At 46.0% G+C, this 5,829-nt stretch overlaps 1 pseudogene; it reads right to left on the bottom strand.

Annotated features, from left to right (window-relative positions):
- Positions 1–335: 335 nt before the first annotated feature.
- Positions 336–1,254, bottom strand: LOC125622485 (olfactory receptor 13A1-like; annotated as a pseudogene).
- Between the last annotated feature and the right edge of the window lie 4,575 nt (positions 1,255–5,829).

The following is a 5,829-nucleotide window of genomic DNA, read 5'->3' as shown; positions in this document are numbered from 1 at the left end:
TTCCTAACATTCTGTTAGCTTTTTTGACTGCTGCTGCACATTGAGTGGATATTTTCAGAGAACTATCCATTATGACTCCAAAGTGTCTTTCTTGAGAGATACCTGGTAATTTTGACCCCATCATTTTGTATCTATACTTGGGATTATGTTTTCTAATGTGCATTACTTTGCATTTGTCAACCTTGAATTTAATCTGCCATTTTCGTGCCCAAGTCACCCAGTTTTATGAGATCCCTTTGTAATTCTTCACTGTCAGCTTTGGACTTAACTATCTTGAGTAATTTTGAGTAATCATCTGCAAACTTTTCAAGATCATTGCCCCTCTTTCTATTCATTTATGAATATATTGACCAGCACTTGTCCCAATACAGATCCTTGGAGGACCTCGCTATTCTCAGAAAGTATATGATAGAATTTAGCGCTGGAGTTATAACTGAATATAGGACAGTGATCTCTCTGTCTGGAGAGTAGGCTGAGGAGGGGTGTATATAGGTGTAAATGGCTGTGGAGTAGTATAAGATGATGACTATGAGGTGGGAGGAACAGGTGGAGAAGGCTTTCTTCTTGCCTTCTGTGGAGCGAATCTTCAAGATAGTTCTCAGGATGAAGTAATAGGACGTTAAAGTTACCACACAGCTCCCCATCCCAAAGACTGTGTCAGCCAGAAAAGCCAGGGTTTCACTGAGGCTGGTGTCTGAGCAGGAGAGTTTTAGTATTGGTGGCAATTCACAAAAGAAATGGTTGATGACATTCAAGCAGCAGAAGGACAGCTGGAGCACAAATCCAGTGTGGACTGCAGAATTGATCACCCCTGCTGTCCATATGCCAGCGATTAAACCAACACAAACCTCCTTCCTCGTGATGATGGTGTAATGCAAAGGATGGCAGACAGCAGCGTAATGGTCAAAAGCCATGGCAGCAAGGAACAGAGCTTGACTTCCCAGAGTCCAAGTGAAGAGATAGATCTGTGTAATGCAACCTAAGAAGGCAATGGTCTTCTTGTGCTCCAGAAGGTTGTGCAGCATTTTGGGAATGGATACTGAGATGGATAAAAGGTTTATCAAGGACAAGTTGATAAGCAAGAAATACATGGGGATCTGGAGGCTGGTGCTGGTAGTAATAGTGAGGACGATGAGGAGGTTTCCAGCGAGGGCTGGTATGTAGATGAAGTAACACAAAGAGGAACATCTGGTATTCAAGGAGGCTGGACAGACCCACCAAGATGAACTCTGTGAGAGAGGATCGGTTCTTCATTTCCAGATCTCCCCTACTCCTACTCACCTGTTGACATAAATCAGTTTACTGGGCCAGACCCTCAGCTGATGTAAATCACTGTCATTCTAAGGAAGACCAGAAGCCAAAGAAAAGACATTGATTTGCACCAGCTGTGGATCCGGTCCACAGACTCCAATGAAGCTATGTCAGTTTATGCCAGCAGGGTTCTGGCTAATTGATTTCAATATCGTAAACCAATTCATAACAGCTGAACAGCTGGCCCATTGACTTTGAAGGACCCGGTATAAATCTTCCAGTGAAATTAATGTGAAATTAGCCTAGGGGAGATAAGACAGAGGCACATTACACCACACATTTTAAAAGTATCCACATCACAACAAAGGGACAAAGGCCAGAAGAATCCAGTGAGATCATTTAGTCCAATCTCTTGTGTAACACAGGCCCTAGAACTTCCCCAAAATAATTCACCCTTCACAGTAACATGGGGTGTGATTTTCCTCTCACTCTCCCTGGTGTAAATCATGAATTACTCCACGCGGAAGTGAATGGAGACCACTGGTTTAAAACAGAAAAAAAAGGTGTAATTTTTTAGCAATGAGGGTAATAACCACAGGGACAATTTGCCAAGAGTGGGAGTTGATTCTCCATAACTGGCAAGTTTTAAATCAAGATTTTCTTTTCAAAATGGTACTGCCCCTTGACTTAGATAGTTCAGTCTCCTTAGCTCTACTAGTCTCTCAAGCAGTTTGAAATCACCACAGCTGGGTAGAGCTTTCTTGTTCTATTAGGCTGATGGCTGGAAATAAATATTTGTCTTTACTGATGTCACAGCCCTTTCATAGATTCAAAGATTCCAAGGCCAGAGGAACCATTACAATCATCTAGTCTGACCTCCTGCATAACACAGGCCAGAGAACATCTCCAAAATTACCATGATCACTTCATGAGTTTCATCAATGAATAATCAGTGTCACAATGCTTTTAAATAGCCTCTCAGTGCTACTGGGGAAGGACACCTTATATCTCCTTTAGAAGTTAATTATCTAAAGGAGGCACTGGTCTTGTGTTTTAATTGCTTATGTTACCATTGGTGTCATGAACAAAATACCAAAGTCCTTGGAGAGATACTGCAATAATGATAGATAGATAGATAGATAGATAGATAGATAGATAGATAGATAGATAGATAGATACAGGGGTGTATGGGGGTAGATCAGTGGTGAGCAACTTGCAGCCCGTGGGCCACACATGGCCCATCAGTGTAATTTGCTAGTGGGCCGTTTGCATTTGCACAGTCACCTGCAACTTGCAGTGGCCGCGGTTCACCGTTCCTGGCCAATGGGAGCTGTGGGAAGTGGAGCAATCTTCCAGACTAGCAGCCAGTCTGGACTGGAAGACATCAAGACATATAGAATCCACCACTTGGCTGGCTAGTTTGTTCCAATGGTTAGTTGCCATCCCTGTGTTCAGTGCCTAAGGAAGTCGAAGGAGCTGGTCTGATTTACTTAAAGATATGGATCTGCCTCTTACCTGGAAGCTCATAGCAGCCGTCTGCAGCGAGCCCAGTGTGATGCCAGCGCAGCGTAAGGCAGCTGCAATCCCATAAGGGCACCCTGTGCATGGGGCAATGCGCCAGCAGCTCACTGGGTTAGGATGGAGAAATAGGGGTGACACCAATGGTACCATTTGATACTCCAGCCATCACGTGCTTTAACATTCCTGACTCTGTGAAAATTCCCAGAAGGCAGCCTGGCAACTCAAGCTTGGAGCTGGGAATGGAGTTATAAAAGATAAAGTCTCAAAAGTGGCCTCTAACTTTGGATGACTCCCTTTTGGGCTGCCCAACTTGAGACATGTCAAAAGCCAATTTTCAGCAACTCCCACTGGCTTAAGTGACAGGATTCCATCCTAAAAGATCCGTAATATGTAGTGAGACCTCCAAGGCCTTACCCAGTTGTTACTCCTGGACCTCTCCAACTGAGGTCTGTGGAAAAACTCTGAGGGCCTTCCTCAGGTCTCATGCAACACTTCATCAGGGTCCACTTGGGTCAAACCCTCATGAAGAGGCTTCAGGTTGATGATTTTTATCCAAGTTAAAGCACTCGTGGAACCCAAAATTATAATTATAAGTATCTTTGTGGTTTCTATTCTAATCAATGTGTGGTTACATTATAATTATGCCGTCAACTTCCATGGAGAAAATACTGCATACTAATCTAGCAAAGGCAAAATAAGAGCTAACAGCTGGAAGCTGAAGCTGGATAAATTCCAGTTAGATATGAATTGTTAACAGTCCGGGTGATTAAGCTTTGGAATAAACTGCCACGGAAGTGATGGATTCTCTTGATGTCTTCAAACCAAGGGCTGGTCTTCACTACCGGGAGATTGATGCTGCTGCAATCAATGAAGCAGGGATCAATTTAGCAGGTCTAGTGAAGACCCGCTAAATCAGAGGAGGGAAAACTACGGCCTGCAGGCCGGATCCAGCCCATCAGGGCTTTTAATCTGGCCCATGGGATTTTGCACCCTGTGGAGCAACAGGGCTAAGGCAGGCTCCCTGCCTGCCCTGGCCCCGTGCTGCTCCAGGAAGCGGCCGGCATCACGTCCCTCCAGCCCCTGGGGAGGGGGTGGGGGGCAGAGGGTTCCATGCACTGCCCTCGCCTGCAGGCACTGCCCCCCTCAGCTCCCATTGGCCAGGAACAGGGAACCGTGGCCAATGGGAGCTTCAGGGGTGGTACCCACAGGCGAGGGCAGAGCCGCCTGCCCCACTCCACCCCCAGGAGCCACTGCCAGACATGCTGGCCACTTCCGGGAGTGGTGCAGGGCCAGGGCTGGCAGGGAGCCTGCCTTAGTCCCACTGCGTGCTGCTGCCACTCAAGGTAAGTGGTGCCAGGCCAGAGTCTGCACCCCAAAACCCTCCTGCACCCCACACCCCAACCTCCTGCCCTGAGCCCCCTAGCCCCCTGCCTTGAGCCCCCTGCCACACCCCTCCTGAACCCCAACCCCCTGCCCTGACCCCCCTCCTGCTCCCTAATCCCTTGCCCTGAGTGCCTTCCTACACACCGCACCCCATCCTACACCCTGCACTCCCTCCCACACACCAAGCCCCTACCCCAGCCCTACATTCGTGGCCCTGCATACAATTTTCCCACCCAGATGTGGCCCTCGGGCCAAAAAGTTTGCCCACCCCTGTGCTAAATGGATGGCAGAGGGCTCTCCGGTCGACCCTGGTACTCTTTAAGAAGAGTAAAGGAAGTCACCTGGAGAGCATCTCCCATCAACGCAGCACAATGGGTAAGTCAACTCCAGCTATGTTATTCATTAATTTGATTTACCCCCATAGTGAAGACAAGCCCCAAGACAAATGCCTTTCTGAAGGATATGTTTTAGCCAATCACAGGCTATGCTTTAGTGAAAGAAATGTTACTGGGCTTGACTGGGTGAAATTTAATGGACCATGCTAAACAGGAAGTCAGAGTTGATATTCTGATTATCCCTTCTGGACTTAAACTCTATGAGTCTATGAAAACTTTAAAAGTATCATGTTTTGTATGCAGTTTTAGAGATGGGGTCTGAAACAGGTTGTCCAGATTGTGGCCCAGTGGACAGCGTATTAGGCTGTGGTTCAGAGCCTCTGGCTTCCTTTTGGAGATCTCCCAATGGCCTACTGGTCACCTTGGATAAGTTGTTTCACTTCTCCATGCCTCAATTTCCTCCTCTGTAAAATGGGGTTAGCTGCTTTATCAAGTACTTTGAGATCTACTGATGCAAAGGGCTACACCAGAGGCAGACATTACTATTAATGAGAAGACACACCTGGAACAGAGCACTGAGGAACTGGAATCAATCATCCTTAAGGTTGAAAATCCATCACAAAGTGTGAAAAGTTAGGGATGGGGGGAGGGAACTTACTCATACATTGTTACTTTTACCAGTTGCAAAACAGCAACAAATTGTTGCAAGTGCTACTTTCTAGGGTTAAATAGATCTAACACTGCTAAATTTGACCTAAACTCATAGCGTAGACCAGGGCAAAGAGAAAAAGTTAGCACTTAACAGTGTTGAAGTGCAGAAAGTGTTACTTTATTTTAGTGCTGAGTAAAAATTGGAATTTACATCCCATGGAAAATTCCATTATTTTAAGATTTGTTTTCATGCAAAATTGAGACGAACGTAAGAACATAAGAATGGCCATACTGGGTCAGACCAGTGGTCCATCTAGCTCAGTATCCTGTCTTGTGAAAGTGGCCAATGCCAGGTGCTTCAGAAGGAATGAAGAGAATAGGTAATGATCAAGTGATCCATCCCCTGTCATCCACTCCCAGCTTCAGGCAAACAGAAGCTAGGGACACTCAGAGCATGGGGTTGCATCCCTGCCCATCCTGGCTAGCAGCCGTTGATGGACCTATCTTCCATGAAATTATCTAGTTCCTTTTTGAATCCTGTTATTGTTTTGGCTTTCACAACATCCTCTGGCAAAGAGTTCCACAGGTTGACTGTGCATTGTGTGAAGGAGTACTTTATTCTGTATGCTTTAAACCTGCTGCCTATTAATTTCATTTGGTGACCCCTCGTTCTTGTGTTATGTGAAGG

This window comes from Caretta caretta, chromosome 13 (assembly GCF_965140235.1).
Source record: "Caretta caretta isolate rCarCar2 chromosome 13, rCarCar1.hap1, whole genome shotgun sequence".
NCBI classification, from domain to species: Eukaryota; Metazoa; Chordata; order Testudines; family Cheloniidae; genus Caretta; species Caretta caretta.
Note: the sequence above shows the minus strand (reverse complement) of the source record. Positions and strands in the feature narration are given on the sequence as shown.